Below are 27,208 nucleotides of genomic sequence, written 5' to 3'. Positions count from 1 at the left end.
AGGAATCCATGCTGACTAGCCCTTATACTATTATTTCTGCCTAAGTGTTCTGCTATTACTCCTTTTATGATAGACTCCAATATCTTCCCCACCACCGCTGTCAGGCTGACTGGTCTATAATTTCCCGTTTTCTCCCTCCCTCCTTTCTTAAAAATCGGCACCACATCAGCCACTCTCCAATCCTCAGGAACCTCCCCCGAATCTATGGAACTTTGGAAAATGTCGACCAATGCTTCCACAATTTCCATAGCAACTTCTTTAAGCACCCTGGGATGCAGCCCATCAGGCCATGGGGATTTATCAGCCCTCAGTCCCAACAATTTACTCACAACCTCCTGTTTCTGGATCCGGATATCTATTAGATCCCCTACTTCCCCAGGAAAGTTCCCCAAGTCTCTTGATATCGCATGACCACAACCCCCTAACTGACCATAACCTATATCCTCCTTGGTGAAGACAGTTGCAAAGTATTTGTTAAATTCCTCAGCCATCTCCTTGTTTCTGGTAATAATTTCACCCTTTTCCATTCTTAATGGACCAATTTTAGACCGAACCAATTTCTTCCTCTTCACATATTTAAAAAAGCTTTTGCTATCCTCCATTATATTATTTGCTAATTTCCTCTCATACTTCATTTTCCCTTCTCTTATGACTTTCTTAGTTACCCTCTTATGCTCTTTAAAGGTTTACCAATCCTCTAACTTCCCACTCCGCTTCGCTATCCTATACTTACTCCCTTTGAATTTGATATTACACTTGATTTCATTAGTTGGCCACGGCTGCCATTTGCATCTCCTAGAGCTTTTCCTCCACTTTGGAATAAATTTGTCCTGAAACCTGTGAAAAATGTCCAAAAATACCTGCCATTTTTCCCCAGTTTTCCTCCCAGCTAGTGTATCTTTCCATTTTATTTTGGATAGCTCCTCCCTCATAGCTGCATAATCCCCTTTATTTAACTGCAGTACAGATGCTTCCGACTTCCTTTCTTTTTCCCTTTCTAATTGCAGCTCAAAAGTAACCATACCATGGTCACTATTCTCGAATGGCTCCCCTACATCGAGGTCACTTATTAACTCTGCGTCACTGCACAGCACCAAGTCCAGAATCGACTTCCCCCTGGTAGGTTCCTCCACTAGCTGCTCCAAGAAAGTATCTCGTAGACATTCAATAAACTCAGGCTCTTGTGCTCCTGCCCCCATCTGATTATCCCAGTCCACCTTCATGTTAAAGTCCCCCATAACTACTGTATTGCTACCACTTTGACATGCCACTCTTAATTCCTGATTTATACTTCTACTGATATCTAAGCTACTTTTCGGAGGCCTGTAAATGACCCCCATTATGGTCCTCATGCCTTTACAATTCAATGCAAATATGATCAATCAACATAAACGATCACTGCAGCTCCATAATTAAATATTGATCTTCAAACTTTTCCTCATATTTCTCAATTTTGGGAAAAGTACTAGATCAGCTGTTAAGAAACAAATATCAAATATTGACCTTAATGGAAGAAAATTTCCAGTAAAAACCTGACACCCCGTGAAAATAACTGTTCAGAGCAACCTTGCTATGACTGCAATGATTTCATTGTATACATATTTAGAAAGGCAACCAAGCTCTCCTGTTTCATCTTGAAGCAGAGCATCTAGAAATTTGCATGCTTGAGAAAAGAGCACAAAACAAATCAGGAGGAAAATATATGATAGTTCAATCAGCCCATGTTACAGCATATACAAAAGAAAATATAAGAACTCATGTATCTTTATTTATTTTTCCACACATTTTTTAAATTTTCTGGGCAAATCTTACTGTTGCAAGAGAGGAAACAGGTTTGGTAGGTCTCAAAGGCAAGGACTCTGAACATAGTATTTTATTTACAGTGTAGGCAACTGATGCAACTCACACACACCTATTTTACAGCAGCCATGGGGGAAAAAAATGGACAATTAATAACAAATGTAGGGAAAATAGGGACAAAACACACAGACACACACGACTGGTACATACAATGATCAAGGAAAAATCACTAGGATGGCCCACCACCCCTTGACTCAGTGCAGGCTTGGCTCTATGCCACAAGGGACTAATTAAATACGCCCAACCCTTTTAATAGTGCACATCTTACCAATAGTTTCTCCAACACCCTTCCACATTTCTAGGCTTGGAGTGAAGCAGGGTTATCCCAAGCTGGCAAATAGAGAGAACAAACAACACATGGCACCTTTATAGAGCTGGAAGGACAAGCCCACATCATTTACTGGGGACCAATAACTCGGTGTCAGGAGGGTTAATCCAATTACAAAGCCAATGGCCCAAGGCTAAGAACAGCAGGCTGGAGAGTCCAAAGGGTCAACAACAAGATGTGCACTAATGGGTGGGGCAGAACCAAACCTTGATTGGCAGGTGGTGTGTCCTCTGACTAGGTAGGGGGTAGTGTTGTCACATGACAGCCACAACCCTTCCCAATACACTTACTGAAAATGATTGGGTAGAAGATTCTAAAATCAATGTGTGTTCAATAACTTAAGTTGATGATAAATAGCTTTCTTAACTGAGTTAGTTGCATGCTTTCCCTATACTCAGGAGACTATAGGGTCAAGGAGTGGATTGAAAGTCTAAGCTAATGCTACAAAGAGGTGTACAGTTGGAGGAGCTGATGTTTGGTTGAGAAAAAAAATGGTAGCACTACCACTGGTGTGGAATCAGGAGAGCCAGGAGTGGACATACAGCACTGCTCCACAAGGTCCTACTGCCTGGTTTTGATTTCAATATCTCCATACAGGCTTTAAACAGCCTGTTAAAGGAGCCAACAAATTTTTTTAATGTAATTCCTGAAGCTGCGGAAGTCTGTCCTAGAAGGCAGTGCTTGTGCTGGGCAGTGTATCATGAGGATTTGGTGACGGGGGAAGCAATGGATTGGCTCAGGACAACAGTAATGCAAGAACAACCCCCCCCCCCCCCCACATACACAGGGTGGTGGAGATTGGCTCATGGGAGCTGGGATTCCAGAGGTCCCGAGGGCAAGAAGAGCTCCCAGAGGGCCTTGGACACTGAAAGCTTCCCGATCGTATTAGAAGCTTGAATCTGGAGTTCAGGCTGCTAGTGATTTGAAATGGAGTCTGTACGGCTGCAGAGGCTGCGTAAGTGCTGGAGGTGAATTCACAGACACTCAGTAATACTAATTAAAAGCCTCCTGATTTATTTATTAATTGGATAAAAAAGTTTCTGTAACATTTTATGATACTTGACCTTCTCATTATATATTCTGTAGTACCTGCTGTCCAATTATTCTTGGTATTTCATTTATGGACTATGTGCTGAAGCATAAAAGCTAACGGAGAAGGTTATAAACAGTTGAAAAGTGACAAACTTGCATATTGTGGATTTTACAGACTCTAAATGAATTAGGACTTTTACCTATCATATTTGCATTTATCTTATGTCTTTAACAATTTTGGGATATTCCCAAATATTTCATAGTTACTGAATTAAATTGACTGTAATTTGAATTATCCCACATGTGCGGTAGATAAACGTAGAGTATTTAGAAGAGAAGTTCAAATATTTATATTTAGATATCTCACCAACTATTGGGAATAAATATGTCTTCACTTACTCCATCATGTTTGTTTAACAAGAGTATCTGCTTCAATCCAGTTGCACCGTTCAATCTTCTGACATAACAATCACTTTGAAACACCTTGAAAAATCTTTGCTGTGTAAGTGACTGACATTTTCTATTCTTTCCTCCCAAGGGCCTGTCAGCTGCAGTGCCATCACTTGTTTGGATTGTGAGCACCAAATCACTGATTTCATGTTTATCCTTTGGGAAAGCCAGCTGTGTCCCGAGCCCTCCTATCCTCTCTGTATCTGTGAATATCTCCAATCCTCCCATCATAATATTAAAGGCATTTTATGATGATACTATTGACTTCTGACATTGGTTTTCCCCGTTGGCCACAGTGTTTCAAGCATCCAGTTACTTGGCTTGTTTGTATTGAGTATTTCTTTGCTTGATTCAGTTGCTCCTTTTTTTTTTCTTTGGTACATGATAGCTAAATAATAAATACTGCAGATTCTGTTATCTTTAACACACGTAGCCCTTATCAATCTGATTAAAAGAAATCAACTCTGGAAGGATATTAGTCACTAATCTAAAACATTTAACTCCGGTGGCCATAGTATGGAACAGGCCATTTTGGCCCACGCTGTCCAGTTACACCCAATTAGCCTACAACCCCCGGTACTTTTCAAATGGTGGGATGAAACCAGAGCCCCTTAGGAAAACCCACACAGACACTGGGAGAACTCCTTACAGACAGCACGGGATTCAAACCCAGATCTCGATTGCTGGTGCTGTAACAGCGTTGCACTGACCGCTACGTGAACCATGCCTTTTTGCCTTTGATTGGCTTTAAATTATTGACTTCATCACTCATTTGAATGTCTTTCTTTTCTTTTCACAATATTTTTTATTGAGTTTAACATAACAATCTATGTAGAAAATATTAAAAAAGCAAGGCAGAATAATGACATAAAATTAAAGTAAATGCACAGTGTACTATATTTTAAATTCCATCCTTTATTATCAAATGTGATCATTTGTTAAAATAATTATACATATAAATCAATTAAATATTATTTTAAAAAATCACATTATATCTTAATAAGATCTGAAAAAGGGGATATTATACAGGATAATTATAATTAAACCAACAACAAATCCAGTTATCTAAAAGAAAATTTAAAAAAAAGCTAAAACTTATCTAATCCCTCCCTCCAAACAAGGTCACAAAAAAAGATGGATCAAGTCACGACCTCTAGAACATTTGAACGTCAATAGGCTGTGTAAAGATTAAAACCTTGTGTTTTTAACTCTTAATTAATTTTGTGCCTGTCTCTTTAAGAGAACTATTGTTGTAGTGTTACAATAGTAACTATGATGCAATATGTTGTAATATCCGCCCAGACTAACGGCTTGCTCATTAGTCTACAAGATGTGAAGGAAGCGTGAGCATGAGAATTTTTTTCTTCAAACGTGTATCTCTTTAAAAAGCTTTTTGTATCATTTGTATCATTCATATACTTTTTATATCTTCATTATACAGTAAATGCTTTCATCGTTGTGAAAGTCTTAATGCAAAGTGATGCAGAATGTTTATCCTTTTATCCCTTTTATCAATGAATTCTTTGGCTTGGCTTCGTGGACGAAGATTTATGGAGGGGTAAATGTCCACGTCAGCTGCAGGCTCGTTTGTGGCTGACAAGTCCGATGCGGGACAGGCAGACACGGTTGCAGCGGTTGCAGGGGAAAATTTGTTGGTTGGGGTTGGGTGTTGGGTTTTTCCTCCTTTTTCTTTTGTCAGTGAGGTGGGCTCTGCGGTCTTCTTCAAAGGAGGTTGCTGCCCGCCGAACTGTGAGGCGCCAAGATGCACGGTTTGAGGCGAGATCAGCCCACTGGTGGTGGTCAATGTGGCAGGCACAAAGAGATTTCTTTAGGCAGTCCTTGTACCTCTTCTTTGGTGCACCTCTGACACGATGGCCAGTGGAGAGCTCACCATATAACACGATCTTGGGAAGGCGATGGTCCTCCATTTTGGAGACGTGACCTACCCAGTGCAGTTGGATCTTCAACAGCGTGGATTCGATGCTGTCGGCCTCTGCCATCTCGAGTACTTCGATGTTAGGGATGAAGTCGCTCCAATGAATGTTGTGGATGGAGCGGAGACAACGCTGGTGGAAGTGTTCTAGGAGCCGTAGGTGGTGCCGGTAGAGGACCCATGATTCAGAGCCGAACAGGAGTGTGGGTATGACAACGGCTCTGTATACACTAATCTTTGTGAGGTTTTTCAGTTGGTTGTTTTTCCTGACTCTTTTGTGTAGTCCTCCAAAGGTGCTATTTGCCTTGGCGAGTCAATTGTCTATCTCGTTGTCAATCCTTGCATCAGATGAAATGGTGCAGCCGAGATAGGTAAACTGGTTGACCGTTTTGAGTTTTGTGTGCCCAATGGAGATGTGCGGGGGCTGGTAGTCATGGTGGGGAGCTGGCTGATGGAGGACCTCAGTTTTCTTTAGGCTGACTTCCAGGCCAAAGAATCAATGAATTAAAGCTACATAAAATAACAGCCACAGAGTTTGATTTGTTGGATTAAAGAGATCTAAACTCAGGATATTGCAGCTCATGTTTGAAAGATGATGCTTTGAAATTAGGATATGTTAGAATAAGGAAAATGTCGTCTATAGGCTGGACAATGAGTCCTTGATATCCTTATGTTGCATTTACCTGCGGGAGCTGCAGAACTCGGTGCACTCCTGTCACCCCTGTGTTTATTCCATGAAGTACCAGATGTATACAGTCCAGTGATTGTACAGTGGGGAATCAGAGGTGGAGAGGATGAAAAGAATTTAAGTTCTTGGGAATCCCTATCTCAGTGGATCTTTTCTGGACCCAACACATTCACGGCATCTGCTTCCAAAGAAGTTTGCAGAGGTTTAGTATGATGACAGGAGCTAGAACAGACTGCGTGCTGGGTGATGTGGGTTTCGATGATTTCTGCTGCCCTCCAACGGCAGCGTTCCCTGTCGAAGTACACAATAGTGGCACAAGTTCAGTGTGCAAAATAAATTGCAAATCTTGCACCATCATTTGCTGAATACAGGTTATTTGAGGATGCCTGATGACTTTCATCTTTCATTTAATTATTCCTTTTGCTGATGACTTTTTGCATCTTGTTAATTTGACTTCTTGATATTTTCCCTTGAAGACTATTGAAACATATTAATTTATGGATAAGAAACCATTTGGTGCAATCCTTTATTATATTGTTTCACCTCTGATCACAGAAATTTTCAATAATAGAAAGGTATAAATCAAGTTGCAGAGAGGGTTTATTTTTGATTATTCTCATTAAATTTAATTGATGACAATGGATTTTTTTCATTTTATTATCAATGTTCATAAAAAGCAGTTAAAATACAGAATGCAATAATGTATAAACACTCTTCATTTTTCAGCTGGATTTATTTAGATGGTACCATGCAAGTTCACAAGAGTTTATCCTTTTCCTGCTCTAGCATCTTGCTACCAAATTGTGCTTAATTATGCGCAGTTTTATATGTACAAAACTTGTTGCGACTACTTATAGAAATATATGTCTTGTTCTAAAATAGTTAAGCGCAACATAGCTGGTAAACAAAGTTTCCTTGAAGCTTGCTTATCCTTAATGTTAATCTGAGATATATAAATGTCTTGTTAATAAACTCACAAAAAAGTGACATTACTTCTGAATGACCATATATGTTAATTTTTTGTTTTCAGATTTACTTGCATGCTTAAACTGGACGCACAACATCTCCTCATTAGTCAGAAGGTTCAACGGTGCCTAAGGAAGTATAGAAGGCAACCAGCTCCCCATCTTGACAAGTTTTTTTTTTACAGGTGCACAATTGAAAGTGTCCTGACCGGCTACATCATTACATGATATAGTAGCTGCAAAGTATTAGATGGGAAGTCAATACAGAAGATCATCAAAACAGCCAAGAGGGTCATTGACCTCTCTGTTTCCTCTGTAGATGACATAGCTTAAATGGTGCTCAGAGAATTATAGAAGACCCTTTCCATCCAGCACACAGTATCTTTGATCCACTAATACCAAGGAGGAGGTTGAGGAGTACCAAAATCAAGATTACCTGGCTGGGATATAGCTTCTTCCCAAAGATGGTGAGATTGATGAATAGTATCCTGTAACTGAGTAAATCATCCTAAAATATCTATATACATTTCCTTTAAATTACATGTTCGTGTATACATATGATTATTATGTACTGTGTACATAATCAGACTGCTCAAACTACAGGGGAATCACGTTGCTCTCCATTGCAGGCAAAATCTTCGCTAGGATTCTACTAAATAGAATAATACCTAGTGTCGCTGAGAATATTCTCCCAGAATCACAGTGCGGCTTTCGCGCTAACAGAGGAACCACTGACATGGTCTTTGCCCTCAGACAGCTCCAAGAAAAGTGTAGAGAACAAAACAAAGGACTCTACATCACCTTTGTTGACCTCACCAAAGCCTTCGACACCGTGAGCAGGAAAGGGCTTTGGCAAATACTAGAGCGCATCGGATGTCCCCCAAAGTTCCTCAACATGATTATCCAACTGCACGAAAACCAACAAGGTCGGGTCAGATACAGCAATGAGCTCTCTGAACCCTTCTCCATTAACAATGGCGTGAAGCAAGGCTGTGTTCTCGCACCAACCCTCTTTTCAATCTTCTTCAGCATGATGCTGAACCAAGCCATGAAAGACCCCAACAATGAAGACGCTGTTTACATCCGGTACCGCACGGATGGCAGTCTCTTCAATCTGAGGCGCCTGCAAGCTCACACCAAGACACAAGAGAAACTTGTCCGTGAACTACTCTTTGCAGATGATGCCGCTTTAGTTGCCCATTCAGAGCCAGCTCTTCAGCGCTTGACGTCCTGCTTTGCGGAAACTGCCAAAATGTTTGGCCTGGAAGTCAGCCTGAAGAAAACTGAGGTCCTCCATCAGCCAGCTCCCCACCATGACTACCAGCCCCCCCACATCTCCATCGGGCACACAAAACTCAAAACGGTCAACCAGTTTACCTATCTCGGCTGCACCATTTCATCAGATGCAAGGATCGACAATGAGATAGACAACAGACTCGCCAAGGCAAATAGCGCCTTTGGAAGACTACACAAAAGAGTCTGGAAAAACAACCAACTGAAAAACCTCACAAAGATAAGCGTATACAGAGCCGTTGTCATACCCACACTCCTGTTCGGCTCCGAATCATGGGTCCTCTACCGGCACCACCTACGGCTCCTAGAACGCTTCCACCAGCGTTGTCTCCGCTCCATCCTCAACATCCATTGGAGCGCTCACACCCCTAACGTCGAGGTACTCGAGATGGCAGAGGTCGACAGCATCGAGTCCACGCTGCTGAAGATCCAACTGCGCTGGATGGGTCACGTCTCCAGAATGGAGGACCATCGCCTTCCCAAGATCGTATTATATGGCGAGCTCTCCACTGGCCACCGTGACAGAGGTGCACCAAAGAAAAGGTACAAGGACTGCCTAAAGAAATCTCTTGGTGCCTGCCACATTGACCACCGCCAGTGGGCTGATAACGCCTCAAACCGTGCATCTTGGCGCCTCACAGTTTGGCGGGCAGCAGCCTCCTTTGAAGAAGACCGCAGAGCCCACCTCACTGACAAAAGGCAAAGGAGGAAAAACCCAACACCCAACCCCAACCAACCAATTTTCCCTTGCAACCGCTGCAATCGTGTCTGCCTGTCCCGCATCGGACTGGTCAGCCACAAACGAGCCTGCAGCTGACGTGGACTTTTTACCCCCTCCATAAATCTTCGTCCGCGAAGCAAAGCCAAAGAAAAGAAGAAAAGATGTAAATGCACCATGGTTCAGAGAAACACTGTTTTGTCAGATTGTGTGTGTACAGTGAGATGATAATACATTTGAACGGTACCTCATAATGCAGTCAAAATTGGTTAAGTAGGTTAATAAAATGATAAACACGGAACTGAATTCCTATTAAACAATTATCCCTCTACACTGGTATTATAGTACTTTATTCAATTGATTCCTGTACTAAGAATTTAAGAGGTATTCATGTCAGTCTTGCTCATACTGAATAATTGCACATATTGGCTCTTTTTCTATTCAGTCCATTTGTCTTAACTACTCAATAATGGCACAGAGCATTTGTACTCTTCTCAGTACTTTTCTCAGTACACAACTATCTGTACTGACATTCTAAATGAAAGAAATTGTTTTTTTGAGTCTACTGTGTGAAACGTAGTCAGTTTGTGAAATACTACTTTCCAATTTAACGAGTCATTGTGCTGAGCTGGGTTTTGGGTTTTCTTTCATATGGTGTAATATCGGCTGAATGGATACAATTTAATTCAAAAACAAGGCTGGAGGAACTCGGCAGGTCACACAGTGTCCATAAAGATATATAACCAACATTTTGGGTCTGACCCCTTCATCAACATATGAGCAAAAAAGGAAGCAGGTGCCTGAATGTGGGAGGATTGAGAGAAGAAATGGCAGTGGGAGGAAAACCAGCCAAGAGTCGAGGAGGGCAGGAGAGAATTGATTAGGGGAGGGGAGGTGGCTCTGTGAATGCAGAGCTGGAGGAAAGGAGACAGAAAGGAGATGACGGTGCTATTGGAGCTACTGCAGCACCAGCGCTGTTGCAGACCCACGGTTAATGAGGGAGCGGAGAGGCGGTGCTCCCGCGGGGTCCAGCTGTCAACTCCGCATGGGCATTGAACAGCATGTTGAGGGAGCCAACAGTGGTTTTATTTGAAATCCTGTGTCCGTGGGTCACGGACAAAGATGGTGGTGCCTATTAATTGGTAGCAGCCATGAGGGGCTGCAGACTCCAGGGAAGTGGAGGACTGGAGCAGGGCATCAGAGGATGAGAATACACACACATCTGAGAGGGAGAAGAGAAGCAGAGGCATGGTGACCATAGCGGCAGATCATTTAAGGGCCTCTGTGGCTGAGGGACCAGTGCATGCAGTGGGCTGATGGCGATTCAAAGCGAGGAACCCGCAGAAGCTGTGGGCTGCCGGAGATGGCTGTCAGGAGACTCGCGTTGGGCTGTGGACTGCTGGATACTACCTCAAACTGGCTGGAGGAGTGCCAGGTATCGGGAACCGGGATGCGAGGAGATGTTGAGGGCACTGGAGGGTCCCTGATCGTATTGGAGGTTCAGATCTGGAGCTCTGATTCCCAGTGGTTTGGACTGGACTCTGTGTGGCTATGGGGGCTGTGGAAGCACTGGAGGTGAATCTACTGACACTTGGTGATTCTGGGGGGAGGTCTCTTTTGCTTCTCTCTCTCTGACTGTAAGTCTAACTGTAAGTCTGTAAGATGCACTGAGACAATTCCTGCCAGTGGCAAAGCTGTCTGCCTTGCAGCAGGCAAAATTAAATTTCTTGGAATATGACACTGCTTTATTACTATGATATTAAAATGATTCTTGAATCTTGAAACTTCATGTTGTTTCCTCCTGTATTTTAACAACTTCCTGTGCCTTTCTCCAGCATTAAAATATATAGAAATTCCACTTCATAATTAGACTCTGCAGACAGACATGGCATTAGATGACCTTAAGGTGAAATGATTAGCATGTATTCTTCAGATACAGATGGTATAATTGGGATTTTGGTAAATATTGAAATATTTGAACCATGGGGAGATGACCCATTGTCTGAGACCAGTTGTAAAGACTTACACAATTTATATAAACAATTTTGAAAATCTTGTGTAAAAAGTTAAGGGTTTGCTTGCAAATTACGTCAATTTGTCCAAAACAAATCTGTCAATATTTTTTTAAAGTGTCTGCTTAGAGTTATTAATAAAATGATAGCCAATATGATGAGTGTTTAATCAGATGTACCCTAGTTAAGGCATTTGGAAGAAAATTTGATGTTCTTGATGTATTTTCATTATCGGTATTGATTGAGAAAATCACAATTATCCAATAAGATGCCACATTTAGAAATATATACCATAAAAGGAAAACTTACAGTGAGAATAATACTGGATTATCCATTGAAGGAAATGAAAAATGCCATTTGCAAGTTTTTTAACGGAATGCCAATTGGTAAAGCCACTGTACCAGTAGACAAATTACCCCCATGATTAGATCAATGTTAATGAGATAACGACCTGATAACAGCTCCATCAATCTTCATGTCATATGAAAATTAGTGATCTTCTCTCCCCCCCCCCCCCCCCCCCCCCCGCGATTACCTCCAAGTCATTCAACTACATTTCAAACAGCAAGGGCCTGAGCCCTGATTGTAGTGGGACACCACCAGTTACAGTCATTTCAGTTGCCAAAAAAATCTCTTTACCATGACCCTCTGTTTCCCATTGCTGTGACAATTGTAGACACTTTTAAATCGCATTGGTCCTCATCTTTTGATGGGTGAGGCTAGGACTAGAGGGCATAGTTTAAGAATACAGGGAAGGCCATTTAATACAGAAATGAGAATTTTTTTTAACAGAGAGTTGTGGGTCTGTGGAATACATTGCCACAGAGGGTAGTGGGAGCGGATTTGTTGGATAGATTTAAGAGAGAGTTGGATAAGGCTCTTGTGGGCAGGGGAGTTAAGGGTTATGGGGATAAGACTGGGATTAGTTATTGAAAGGGAAAGATCAGCTATGATCTGATAAATGGCGGTGCTGGCTCGATGGGCCAATTGGCCTACTCCAGCACCTATTGTCTATTATACAGGATCTTGTCATAAATGTTACTAAAGAAATTAGGGTTGCCATTCCACAGGAGAACCTAGACATAGCTTACCCATATATATATATATATATATATATATATATATATATATTTATATGAGTACACCTGCAAAAGGTGCATCCAATTGCATATAATGAGTGACCGTGTTAAGGAGCTTGAGCTGCAGTTGGATGAACTGAGGATCATAAGGGAAGCAGAGGCAATGATAGAGAGGAGTTACAGGGAGACAGTCACCCCTAGAAGGCAGGAGTCATGGAATTGGGTGACTGTGAGGAAAGGAGGGAGAATGCCAGTGCAGAGTACCCCTGTGGAAGTGCCACTCAGCAATATGTATTCTGCATTGGATACTGCTGGCGGGAACAGCCTATCAGGCATGAGTTGTTGGGGTCAGGCCTCTGGCATGGGGGCTGCCCCTGAGGTTCAGAAGGGAAGGAGGGATAAGAACAGGATACTTGTAGTTGGGGACTTGTTAGTCAGAGGGACAGATAGAAGGTTTGTGGGATGAGATCGGGGATCCAGGTTGGTATGTTGCCTCCCTGGTGCCAGGGTCAGGGATATCTCTGATCGAGTACATAGCATTCTGCAAGGGGAAGGAGAACAGCCAGAAGTTGTGGTCCATGTGGGGACCAATGACTTAGCTAGAAGTGGGGATGAGGTCCTGAAACAGGATTATGTGGAATTAGGTAGGAAGTTAAAAAACAGGACCTCCAAGGTAGTAATCTCTGGATTGCTGCCGGTGCCACGCGCTAGTGAGGGTAAAAATAGGAGGATGTGGAGGATGAATGCGTGGCTAAAGAGATGGTGCAGGGGGCAAGGGATAAGATTTCTGGATCATTGGGATCTCTTCTGGGGAAGGTCGGACCTGTACAAAAGGGACGGACTCCACTTGAACTGGAGGGGGACCAAGCAGATTTGCTAGAGCTGTGGGGGAAGGTTTAAACTAGTTTAGCAGGGGGGTGGGCAACAGAGTGTGAGAGCAGTGTCAAGGGAGTATGGCCACCTAGATAAGAATAAAAACGATAACAAAGGTAGGATGGAGATTAGGGTAGAAAGTAGAAAAGAGAATGTATGTGAGGGTCATTCTCTGAAATGCATATATTTTAATGTAAGGAGCATAGTGAACAAGGTAGATGAGCTTAGAGCATGGACAGATACTAGGGGTCACGATATTGTGGCAATTAGTGAGACCTGGCTACAAGAGGGGCAGGACTGGCAACATAACGTTCCAGGATACATTTGTTTTAGATGTGATAGATCAGGGGTAAAAAAGGGGGAGGAGTTGCTCTGCATGTTAAGGAGGACATTACTGCCATGAGATGGCAAGATGGTCTGGAGGGATCATCCAGTGAGGCTGTTTGGGTGGAATTGAGGGGTGAAGGAGGCATGAGGGTGCTAATAGGGGTGTATTACAGACCACTAAATGGGTCAAGAAAACTAGAGGAACAAATGTGTAGAGAGATAACGTATATGTGTGAGAAACATAAGGTAGTGATCATGGGAGATTTTAACTTCCCTCACATTGATTGGGATACCCATAAAGTTAGAGGGCTGGATGAGCTAGAGTTCGTTAAATGTGTTCAAGATTGTTTTCTGAATCAATTAGTAGAAGAACCGACTCGGAACAGTGGAATACTGGATCTCCTGTTAGGGAACGAGCTAGGTCAGGTATCAGACATTAATGTTGGAGATCCAATTGGGTCTAGTGATCATAATTCTGTTAGTTTTAAGGTAGTTTTAGGGAAGAGCAAGGAGGGGCCTAAAGTTGAGGTTCTGGATTGGAGAAGAGCAAATTTCGAAGGAATAAGAAGGGATTTGGGGAGTATTGAGTGGGACAGGATATTTTCAGGTGAGGGTGTAAATGGAAAAATGGAGGATATTCAAAAAAGAAATTTTGAGGGTACAGAGTAGTTATGTCCCAGTGAGGATCAAAGGAAAGGCTGGAAGTCATAGGGAGGCTTGGTTTTCGAGGAATATTGGAAATTTAGTTAGGAGAAAAAGGGAGGTGTACAAGAAGTATAAAGAACAGGGAGCTGACAATTTGAAGGAGGACTACAAGGAGTGTAGAAGGAATCTTAAGAAAGAAATTAGAAAGGCCAAAAAAAGGCACGATGAGGCTTTGGCAGACAGAGTAAAAATAAATCCAAAGGGTTTCTATAACTATATTAAAAGTAAAAGATGAGTGAGGGATAAAATTGGACCCCTTGTAGATAGTGAGGGTAGGCTGAGTGAGAAGTCAGAGGAAATAGGGGAAATTTTGAATGATTTCTTTGCCTCGGTATTCACTAGGGAAAAAAAATATTGAACCAGTTGAGGTAAAGAAAAATAGTGGGGAAGGTAATGAAGCATATAAGGATAACCAAGGAGGTAATGATTGCTGTGTTGAAAAAGATAAAGGTGGATAAATCTCTGGGACCAGACAAAATATTCCCAAGGACACTCAGGGAGGCTAGTGGACAGATAGTGGGGCCATTAACAGAGATATTTAGGATGTCACTGGCCACGGGGGTAGTGCCAAAGGATTGGAGGGTGGCGCATGTGATTCCGCTGTTTAAGAAAGGGTCTAAATGTAAACCTGGGAATTATAGGCCCGTGACTCTGAAGTCTGTGGTGGGCAAGTTGATGGAAAGTGTTCTGAGGGATGGTATTTACAAATATTTGGAGGTACAGGGATTGCGAGGGAGAAATCAGCATGGTTTTGTCAGGGGTAGATCATGCTTGACAAACCTGATTGAGTTTTTCGAGGGGGTTACAAAAAAGGTTGATGAAGGGAAAGCTGTGGATGTTGTCTATTTAGACTTTAGTAAAGGTTTTGACAAAGTTCCCCACAGGAGGTTAGGAAAAAAGGTGGAAGCATTAGGTATAAATGAGGAGGTAGTGAAATGGATTCAGCAATGGTTGGTTGGGAGGTGTCAGAGAGTAGTGGTAGAAATTGTTTGTCAAAGTGGAGGCCGGTGACTAGTGGAGTTCCTCAGGGATCGGTCCTCGGTCCGCTATTGTTTGTTATATATATTAACGATCTGGAAGCAGGGGTGGAGAATTGGATAAGCAAGTTTGCGGATGATACAAAGATTGGTAATGTTGTTGTCAGTGAGGAAGATTACCGTAGATTAAAAGGTAATTTAGGAAGGCTGGAGGTGTGGGCTGAGAAATGGCTGATGGAATTTAATACAGATAAGTGTGAGGTGTTACATTTTGGAAAGGCAAATCTAAATAGGTCATATGCATTAAATGGTAGGCTATTGAGATGTGCAGAGCAACAAAGGGATTTAGGAGTTGTGGTAATTAGTACCCTCAAGGCTGATACTCAGGTAGATGGTGTGGTGGAGAAGGCATTTGGAATGTTGGCTTTCATAAATCGAAGTATTGAATTCAAGAGTAGGGAGGTTATGATGAAATTGTACAAGGCATTGGTGAGGCCATATTTGGAGTACTGTGTACAGTTTTGGTCACCAAATTATAGGAAAGATATAAACAAAATAGAGAGAGTGCAGAGAAGGTTCACGAGAATGTTGACAGGATTTCAAGGTTTGAGTTACAGGGAAAGGTTGTGCAGACTGGGGCTTTTTTCTCTGGAGCATAGAAGATTGAGAGGGAACTTGATAGAGGTGTTTAAGATTTTAAAAGGGACAGACAGAGTAAACGTGGATAGGCTTTTTCAATTAAGAGTGGGGAGATTCAAACAAGAGGGCATGGTTTAAGATTGAAGGGGGAAAATTATAAGGGGAACATGAGGGGAAATTTCTTTACGCAAAGGGTAGTAGGGATGTGGAATGAGCTTCCAACAGACATGGTCGAGACAACAGACTCGCCAAGGCAAATAGCGCCTTTGGAAGACTACACAAAAGAGTCTGGAAAAACAACCAACTGAAAAACCTCACAAAGATTAGCGTATACAGAGCCGTTATCATACCCACACTCCTGTTCGGCTCCGAATCATGGGTCCTCTACCGGCACCACCTACGGCTCCTAGAACGCTTCCACCAGCGTTGTCTCCGCTCCATCCTCAACATCCATTGGAGCGCTTACATCCCTAACGTCGAAGTACTCGAGATGGCAGAGGTCGACAGCATCGAGTCCACGCTGCTGAAGATCCAGCTGCGCTGGATGGGTCACGTCTCCAGAATGGAGGACCATCGCCTTCCCAAGATCGTGTTATATGGCGAGCTCTCCACTGGCCACCGTGACAGAGGTGCACCAAAGAAAAGGTACAAGGACTGCCTAAAGAAATCTCTTGGTGCCTGCCACATTGACCACCGCCAGTGGGCTGATAACGCCTCAAACCGTGCATCTTGGCGCCTCACAGTTTGGCGGGCAGCAACCTCCTTTGAAGAAGACCGCAGAGCCCACCTCACTGACAAAAGGCAAAGGAGGAAAAACCCAACACCCAACCCCAACCAACCAATTTTCCCCTGCAACCGCTGCAATCGTGTCTGCCTGTCCCGCATCGGACTTGTCAGCCACAAACGAGCCTGCAGCTGACGTGGACTTTTTTACCCCCTCCATAAATCTTCGTCCGCGAAGCCAAGCCAAAGATATTGACCTATGACCAGGTTCTCCTTTGGAATGGCCACCCTATAAAATCCATGGAACTCACATCTTTTGCCCTGCTCACACTGATAAGCTGTTACCTCTTCAAAGAATTTATTTTCATTGGTCTGAAATATAACTTGTATGAAAACCTTCAGTTCCCGGAAGTTGTGATTTACAACTGAAGAATGGAAGGAAACTCAGGTTATCAGTGAAGTTTTCATTATAAACTTCATATTGTATTTAAAATTGCATAAATTTTGAAAGCAATATTGTTGCAATATGTATTGTAATAAAGTACAAAATTACACAATTTTTTTTGAATAATCCTTTGAGAGATACTAATTCATCTGTTACAATATAATGTCATCAATTTGATTTGTGTACTGACAGATAGAAGAGACAGAAATATAATGAATCCATCGAGTTATTTCCTCTGTCGAATTTAACCCCAGACACGATGCGTTATTATGCATTCTAGGTTGTGGAATATAATCTCAAGTCCAAAGTTTATTTCCTGTTATTAATTCACTTGGAAAACACATTGAATTTCTTGAATCTTTTAAGTGTTAGACATAGTTTATAAGTACAGGTTACTCAATGCATAGATTTCAGAATGTTAAGTTCAGAATGTTAACAACATTGTTAAGTGCATTGCTACATTGAGAACTGGAAGGGAGGGGAAAGGAAGAACTTGATGAGATATATTCTGTGAGACAACCCATGTTACTGGAAAGAACAAATCTTCACAATTCAGTCCTGTACATAAAGGGCTGAAGTTGTTGGTTACCTATTCATGTAATACTGTACGTCAACTGACAATCTTTGTCTTTGCCTCAAATGTATATTTTTTAAAATGTATATTTTTTAAAAAATCAGTGTTTTCTGTTAATCATAGGGAGTCCAAGTACATATGTTCCGAAATTCTTATTTACTGCTGATGAACAGGTACTTGTAAAGATAAACAAAGTTAACTAATTGAATTAAATTAAAAGAGAATTCATAAAATAGTAAAAGAAAATACATAAGATAGATGCAAATAATCCTGCAAAAAAAAGTGACTCACAGTAGTGCAGCCTGTCCATGAGTAGTGTAGAAGTTCAAGAGTCTGATCACTGTTTTTGACATGAGATATGCTGGTTTTCAGGCTTCTTTGCCTCCTACTAGAAGTTAGCCATGCGAAGAGGTTGTGACCAGGGTGGTGGAAGCCCTTTATGTTGTTGGCTGCCTTCTTGAGGCACGCTTCCCCTAGATATCTGCAATGGATGTGAAGTCATAGCCTTTGGGTCAGATATTTCTTAATTTTTGATCTGACCCATTATCATTTCCTTTATCCACAAATTGTTCATGTCACGTATCCATTCATAAGTCCTTCATATAGTTCTTTCTTCCCATTTCCCCACCTAAATCTCTAAACTTTACTTTGTCCTTACCTTTCTGCAGTTATGACAAAAAGGAATAAAGTGGCAAGATGATGCACTTCTCTTTTCACAGACATTATATGACTTCGAGGATCTTTCTTCCATCTTCTGTTATTATTTCAAATTTCCTGTGTCCATAGTGTATTTCTCTTCCAAATAGTCTTTGATTCTGAAACAGATGGACTGACAGTGAAATCTATTGGCCATATTTTGCCACCCAATTAATCTGTCCTCATCTCTTTAGTTATTTCCTGCCCCCCTTTACACTGCCTAAACTACATTGTATTTTACTGTTATCTTCAGGCTTGGATATGTAACTTCCTTTCCCTTCATCCAAATCATTAATAAACATAGTGAAGAGATGAGCTTCCTGTGCTGATCCTTGGAGAACATCACTTCTCACATCTGATTCCACTGCTAATGAGTGCACCACTTGTGGGAGGTTAGCTATTTCTGCCGTGAATCCTCAGAGAGGTGATGTGAGAGGAAGCAGTGTCCCATACTGCAGAAAGTAATGCAAATATGAAGTGTATAATGATCCATGCCAGCCAGTGGAGATCGTTAAGTGAACGTTCGAAGCAAAAGCCCCAAGGCAGTCAAATATTCTAAAGCTAGAGATTTTCCCCTCTGAAAGACAGAAATCGAGTGATGTTTGGAACTTCACAGCTGAACAGGCAGCCTCGAGAGTTGGAGCAGATAACAAAGGATTCAAGAGAACAGGGTATATAATGTGTATCCCACTATCTTTCTTTGCAAAAATGTTGAAGAATTATATTAGCCTTCTTTGATAATCTATATTTAACCATTTCATTTGCCACAGTGGTCGTAGCACATTTATCACCTTTCAGAAAATACGGTGATTTAACGATTGAAGCTAATGATGTTTCAGCACAAAATTCACCAGAATCCAAGGAACAAATAAGATTTTTCCCCCCCCCCAATTTTACCTACAGGTGGATGAACCCTCTCTTCAGCAGTTTTCCTTTTCACCAGTGTGCACAAAATGTGTTGGTGATTTGGAATGTAATCATTAGGAAATACTGAATGGTGGATGTTTCTGTTGGTAATTTATTCAATGCTAAGATCTTCAAGGTTGGATCTCCTAACTGTGAGAGCTCGTGTCAAATAAGGATTACAATTTAAAAAAAAAATAATTGTTTGGATCATTACAGGAAATAAAATGAATAAAACATTAATCAAATATCCATAGCCAATTATTTTTTAAAAAGTACCTTTATATATTTTCTCCCCATTCCCCTCTCCCACCCAAAAGTAAGAAAAGAAAGAATATTTTAGCAAAGACAATCACCATCAAAATTACTAATTAAGAGGTGGATGGAAAATTATCCATAAAATCCATATATGGTTTCCAAATACTATAAAAATTTTCAACTCGATTCCTTAAACTCTACGTAATTTTTTCCAAAGGTCTACAATTTTGCATCTACCATCTACTTAATAACACTTCTCTTATCATCTTTCCATGATATCACCAGACATTTCTTTGCAGTTACTAGCATTACAAACTTTTGATATCATGACCTTCCTACTCTCTATTAGCCGTGGGGAACAGCTGCAACTTTGAGCTCCAAATTAAGCTCCTAGAGGAGGCGGGGATCGAAAAGTTTTTGGAAGACTTTTGCTGCAGTGGTTCATGGGCTTCTACAGAACTATAATAGGAGGAATTCCAAGAGAGTTATAGGAATGAGAAAGGTTGTCAAGATACCCACACATATAGTGTTCATTTGCTGCATAAGACATTTGTCACACAGCTTTCTCTGGCTGTATGTCTCTTTCTCTCTGGCTGATGTGTCTCACTCTTGTTCTCCTTGAATTGTAAGTGACGAATAAATATTGTAATAATTGGTTATCTGTTCTTACGCCCCACACCTGAGACAGATGTCTCTACTTCACAGTAATTACTTCTGAGAAGAATCCACTGCTTTCTCAATTACCAGCGTTTTAGTGTAACCCCAAGTTTGTTTTTATTTCTTACAATCACCTTACATAATGTTCTGAGGGCTTTGGTTAATTTGTGACATGGTCCTTTTTCAGAACTAGAATTATTGGTTTAATTCCATTGTGCACATCAGTTGGGTTTATTAAAATGACCAGGTTACTGTGACATGAACGTTTGACTGAAATGTTCTGATGAAAAACTTATCTCCTTTTGAAATCAGGCCCTAAGATTCCATCCTAATATGTGTAAAAAAAATTTATGTTAAGCCATTGTTAGATTAAGTAGGTTTTTTAATTGTCAGATGCAGTAAAAAGCTTTATTTTCTGTACAATCCAGGAAAGCCAACTTGTACTGTTGATAGTGCAATAATAGCAAATAATAAAAAAATTAATGTCGGAAGCAGAGGAGGGAGTAGTATTACAATAACCTGATAGTGGAGGATAAAGTAGAAAAGCATAATGCAAGATACAGTGGAAAGCATAAATGAAGAAAAAAAATCAGAACAATGCAAGGGCATCATGTTGATATCCATTAAAGAGTCCGCTATCAGCAAGAAAGAAACCTTCTTTGAAAATGGAGGTTAATTGTTTCCAAGCACATGTAATCTTCTGCCTCATAGAAGAAGGGAGAGCAAGACCAGGGTGGGATGGGTGCTTTAATATATCCACAGCATTTCCCAAGACAAAGAGAAGGTAAAAATGGAGTTTATGGAGGAGAGATGGGTCTGCATGATGGCCTGAGCAGTATTTACAACTCTCTGCAGTTTTTTTATAGTCTTGGACGGAGCAGTACCAAGCTGTGCTGCATCCTGATTGGATACTTTCTATGGAACATCTTCAAAAGTTGGTAAGAGACCTGATGAACATACCAAAGTAGAGTCTTTGCTGGATTTTCTTGATTGTTATATTAATGTGGTTATTCTCCTAAGAACCTGAATCTCTCCACCATTTCCATCTCAGCACCACTGATATATACAGGGACAGGTATTCCTCAGTTTTCTGAAGTTGATAACCAGGTATTACATTTTGCTGGCATTGAGTGAGAGGTTGTTATTCTGACATTGTTAAATGTCTGCCTATCATTTTTCTATACTCCATTTCATCTAGCCTATAACTGAATTTCGAGTTTTTCTCCACAAGGAAGGAATGAATTTCCAGTTTTCATATACTGTACAAACATCAAAAAGGAAGATTCTAATGGTGTAGATCACAATAAATGAATGAGATAAACTCATTTTAGTATAGCAGATGGATAGTTCAGGTTCCATCTCTTTAATTGTCAATGTTGGGACCTAGCCATCACTGGACCATAAAAAATGCAGGAAAACAGAAATTAAATATACTGACCATAGATTAAAGTAAATTAAATTTACTCACCGTCAACTGGCAGCATCTCCGTTCTTTGCATCACTCTGCAGCATTGGGCCTCTATCCTGAGCTGGATGATGGGTTAGACATAGTCTATTAAAACTTGAGCCATGCAATTTGTCTAAATTTCTGCCGTGATGTCAATCCAGGTCTCTGAGTTGTCGCAGTGATGTAATGTTCGCAGAATGGATGGGCTCGGAATACAACTTTAAACTGAGAGAGGGGGAAAAAAAAAGAGTGCAATTCAATTGCTACAAAATGGGCTGTGCGGAACCATCAGCAGCATTTGCAGATTTTGGTGCATTAATGCTGCTAACAGCGCCGCCCTGTTGGCAGATCCACAAACTAATGGCAGCAGATTGAAAACCTACCGAACCACAGGAGGCGCCGGACCACAGAATGCCAGATGAGAGAGGTACAACCTATAGTATTTTTGGATGAGCTGCACATCACACCAATGCACATGTGAGAGGGAAGCATTACATTTCAGCAAAGTAGTGAGAAAAACATGGATGATGAATGAAGCAACAAGCAAGAGGTGAGCAATGTAATGGAAATGGACAATGGTGGATTATCCTGAAGGAGCACCATAAATCTAGAAGCCAGGTTTTTGATAGGATAGGAAATTGGAACTTACACCATTGATACAAACTGAGGAAGTGGCAAGTGAGATTGTGGTTGCATTTGGGGGAGGAAGCAGTGGCTTTGATTTTCCTCATGTTTCATTGAAAACACTGAAGAATGTTTTTACTCCTTGGAGACTGATGTTGCCTGAGGTACAGAGCAAATGGTTCAATATCACAGCATGCCAGTGCAAAATAAAACAAGTGTCAGCTCACACAGAAAATAACTATGCTAGATGTATCATACAGTATGTATAGATGAATACTATGGCTTATTTTCAGATAAGATTGTAGTATGCTTCAGCTTGGAGTGCTTTCCAATTACTTTGCATTTTACCATTTAAATATACCTATTGGAATAGAGCAAGGTAACATTTACAGTTTTAAATCCAAAAAAAAATGTCTTTCATGCAACTCAAGAAAAGGAATAAAGTCTCCCAAGGGTGGCCAACCTTTTAATTTTAATTTTAGACTTGCAGCATGGTAACAGGCCATTTCAGCCCATGAGTACATACCAGGGATGTAGGTTAATTATGCAGCACGGACTTGTGAGCCGAAATGGCCTGTTACTATGCTGTATTCTCTAAATTGAAAATTAAAATGATGGCCACCCCTGCGACAGTGGCCAAGCAATTGAATGTCCAATAGAGAACTATATCTCATTTTGCAATTAGGAAGTAGTTCTGAATTATGTCCATTTACCACATTAACTTCCAAGGTCTTTTTCAATAAACGATGAGGACCTAGGAATCCATTCTTTGGATTCTGCCATTTGATACAAGTAGGCAGACCATTGTCTCAATATCAAACTTCATTATAAAGTTGCAATGAAAACTGTGGACTTTCCTTTGTAGTTTTGCATTATATGTTTTATTTGATCGCTTTCAAGTTGGCTTCTTAATTTTATGACATCAGCTTGGTTGACTGACATTTCTTTCACCAGTGAAGTAAAAGGTTATAAATTAGTTCTGTAAAATAGAACTCAAGCAAGTCATCTTCACTGACAAGTCTGGCCTGTAACCGAGGGAATGTTGCAGCAGTACTGTATTTTGAATACAACTTGGTTTATCTGTTCAAGATGTTATAGAATATCAACCAAAAAAAACTTCTATTGCATTCTTTGGTTAATCAGCATTATCAACTTCTTTCTTTTCTTCTTCTTTGGCTTGGCTTCGCGGACAAAGATTTATGGAGGGGTAATGTCCACGTCAGCTGAAGGCTCGTTTGTGGCTGACAAGTCCGATGCGGGACAGGCAGACACGGTTGCAGTGGTTGCAAGGGAAAATTGGTTGGTTGGGGTTGGATGTTGGGTTTTTCCTCCTTTTTCTTTTGTCAGTGAGGTGGGCTCTGCGGTCTTCTTCAAAGGAGGTTGCTGCCCACCGAACTGTGAGGCGCCAAGATGCACGGTTTGAGGCGATATCAGCCCACTGGCGGTGGTCAATGTGGCAGGCACCAAGAGATTTCTTTAGGCAGTCCTTGTACCTCTTCTTTGGTGCACCTCTGTCTTGGTGGCCAGTGGAGAGCTCGCCTATAACACGATCTTGGGAAGGCGATGGTCCTCCATTCTGGAGACGTGACCTATCCAGCGCAGTTGGATCTTCAGCAGCGTAGATTCGATGCTGTCGGCCTCGAGTACTTCGATGTTGGAGATGAAGTCGCTCCAATGAATGTTGAGGATGGAGCGGAGACAACGCTGGTGGAAGCGTTCTAGGAGCCGTAGGTGATGCCGGTAGAGGACCTATGATTCGGAGCCGAACAGGAGTGTGGGTATGGCAACGACTCTGTATACGCTAATCTTTGTGAGGTTTTTCAGTTGGTGGTTTTTCCAGAATCTTTTGTGTAGTCTTCCAAAGGCGCTATTTGCCTTGGCAAGTCTGTTGTCTATCTCGTTGTCGATCCTTGCATCCGATGAAAAGGTGCAGCCGAGATAGGTAAACTGGTTGACCGTTTTGAGTTTTGTGTGCCCGATGGAGATGTGGGGGGGCTGGTAGTCATGGTGGGGAGCTGGCTGATGGAGGACCTCAGTTTTCTTCAGGCTGACTTCCAGGAAGCATTATCAACTACAGGTTGGATAATGACATAGTGTAAAAATAAATAAAAAATAGCAGAAATCTGAAATTAAAATCAGAATATACTGGAAACACTTAACAATCCAGACAGCAGATGTGGAGAGAGAAATAGTTCTCATGAGGGATCTTTAACTTGAGGGAGTGCTCTATTTCTCTTTTCACAGATGTTGCCATGCCTGACAAGTGCTCCCAGCATTTTCTATTTTTATTTTAATCATCTCCTGTGTTGACTGTAGGAAAATTCTCATGTCAATGGTATATGAAACAAGAAGATATAGATTTAGGGTAAGGGCGAAGATAATGAGGGGTACTTTTGTTCACCAGAAAGTGTTGAGTACCTGGAACTCACTGCCTGCGAGAGTGGCAACAATGTATAAGCCTCTCAAAGAGTACTTAAAATGCTTAGGCATTAAATTGAATGGGTCAACTGCAGGGAGTTTGGGTTTGTAAAAATAAATGCCCACTGGTTACTAAGGAAGCTGTGGGCCAAATAGTCTAGTTTTGTATTATTGATTTCCATGACTCTCCAACTTGATGTGCGTCATTTGGCTAGTGTTTCTGGCAACATAATAGTGATAACTTCTCAAAAAACGAATTTTAGGGCTTTGAAGTACCTTGTCGAGTTCAGTTGCCCAGGAAAGCTATTTCTCTTTTCTATATTTTCAATAAAACATTTCACTAAAAGTCAACTTTTGAATTCTCCAAAGCAAATACTTGCCAGGTACCTTGCAACAAAGCAGAAGATATGTGGTAATTAAATTGAAATGAAATAAGGATTGAGTTGAATCTTTCGAGTGGATCTCTCCCTTTTCCCTTTGCCTGAGTACTGGAATATTAATTCTCAATGAATTTTCTGCAAGCTTTTAAGTGACGTAAAAAAAATCTGTTTCAGGAAGAAGCATTGATTGGCTATCTTTAAAAGTTTACTACATATTCATAATTTTCAAGAAGATTACTAAACAAAAGGTGTGATGTCAGTTGTCTATTCAGAGGTTACAGAGCGTACACTTTTCCTGAAATGTTTACTTAAATTGGCATTAATCTCAGCAAACTTACACTATTCAGTTGAACTAAACACTATTATTAGTACATACAGTTAATAACAAACTAAATGTAAAAACTGTGATAATTTCTAGACTTAGAATAGCCTGTGTGGCTTAATAATTTGTTCTGTGACATGCCTCTAACTAAATTACAATGTCGTTTTTAAGATCTAAATAACAGTGTATTAAAATTATCTTCAACTATTTTCTCAAAGCAGTTTCAGTGAGTATTTGCATTTACTTAACACAATCCATGTACTGTGAATCACTTGTAAACTATCAATAGATGCAGATGCTTTAATTACCATCCATCCAAAAGTATGTCATTTGTAGACAGAGGCGAGAGAACAAATTTTTGAAAGCAAATTAAACATTTCCCACCTCTTCCTTTTTTTTTAATGCTGTAGCATTAAAGTCCCATTGTTAATGGACAATTTATAGTTTCTCATCCATTCATTCTCACCAAAAATAATAGGTATTGGTCCCCATCTGCCTAATTTGAACCCCATCACTTCCAAAACGTAATGTATGAAGTTTGCATTAGAAAGAGCAAACTAATTTTTCTTTCCTTCACTCCCTTGTCAAGCGTTCTGATGCCAATTGTTGAATTACCACCCCATCTATCTTCAGAGAAAGAAACAAAACATGGATAGTCCAGCATATACATCTGTTTTTCTCACTGTACCTCATACATATTTGACAATGAACCTGTATGTTATCACTTAGTTAATGCTTCATTAATCGAATGGAATGGAAATATTCAATGCTAGATTATTCAGACAGACTTTACAGCCGAACTTTGAATGTAACTATTCTTGAAAATCTATTGTGTGCATGATTTCAGATTTATTGTCAGAGTACATATATGACATCATATTCAACCCTGAGATTTATTTTTCCTGTGGGCGAGGCAGAGTTACCACTAATTGGTAGTGCAAAAAATAAACTGTACACAGCATAAACATATAAACAAACAAAATAACTGCAAACAGATAAGGAATGTAAAGAAACTGACTAGGCAATACAGAGAGAACAAAAAGAAAATCAGTAAAATGCACGATTAAGAGTCCTTAAATGAGTCTCTGATTGACTTTGGTGTTGAGGATTCTGATTCTGAAGGTGGAGTTTTTGAACCTGGTAGTGCAAGCCTTGTGGCAGCTATACCTCTTTCCTGAAGAGTGAGAACAGAACGTGTGCTGGATCCTTGATGATTGTTGCTGCTCTCTGACAGCAGCGTTTCCTGAAGAAAAACTCAATAGTGAGAAAGGTTTTAGGGGATTTTTTTTAGAACAAGTTACATACATTGTATTTCCAAAAAAAACCCAGATTTTTCTATTTTTTTAAACTTTATTTAAGATTTTTATAACATGAATAAAATAGAAAGTTACAGTAAAAAGATTAAACATAAGATAATAAAAATTACAATACTACATCGGCAGACTAAATAAACTAACCCCCCCAAATTAGTACACAACATTAATGACCTAGCTTAAAGTTAGTCCAACCCCCCCAAAATAAAGAGTGAAAGAGTGAAGAGTTAATAAAATGAACAATAATTATATATATATTAAAAAAACCCTTACACAAAAAAAGATAAAAAGTAACAAATAAAGATACTAACATCAAAAAAAATTTAAAAAATTATCAATACTAAAATATCAAACTTAAAAACATATTTAAATCAAACTTAAATGCATATATTTAGCAAACGGAGTCCACTTCAACCTATAAAAAGACATCCTATCCTAAATTGAAAAAGATATCCTTTCCATAGTCAAACAGAACTTCATCTCCAAATGCCACCTATCTAAAGTTAATATATTTCTATCTTTCCAAGTAAGAGCTATACATTTCTTGGCCACAGCTAAAGCTAAATAGA

Source organism: Narcine bancroftii, chromosome 1, assembly GCF_036971445.1.
Source record: "Narcine bancroftii isolate sNarBan1 chromosome 1, sNarBan1.hap1, whole genome shotgun sequence".
Taxonomy (NCBI): Eukaryota; Metazoa; Chordata; class Chondrichthyes; order Torpediniformes; family Narcinidae; genus Narcine; species Narcine bancroftii.
Note: the sequence above shows the minus strand (reverse complement) of the source record.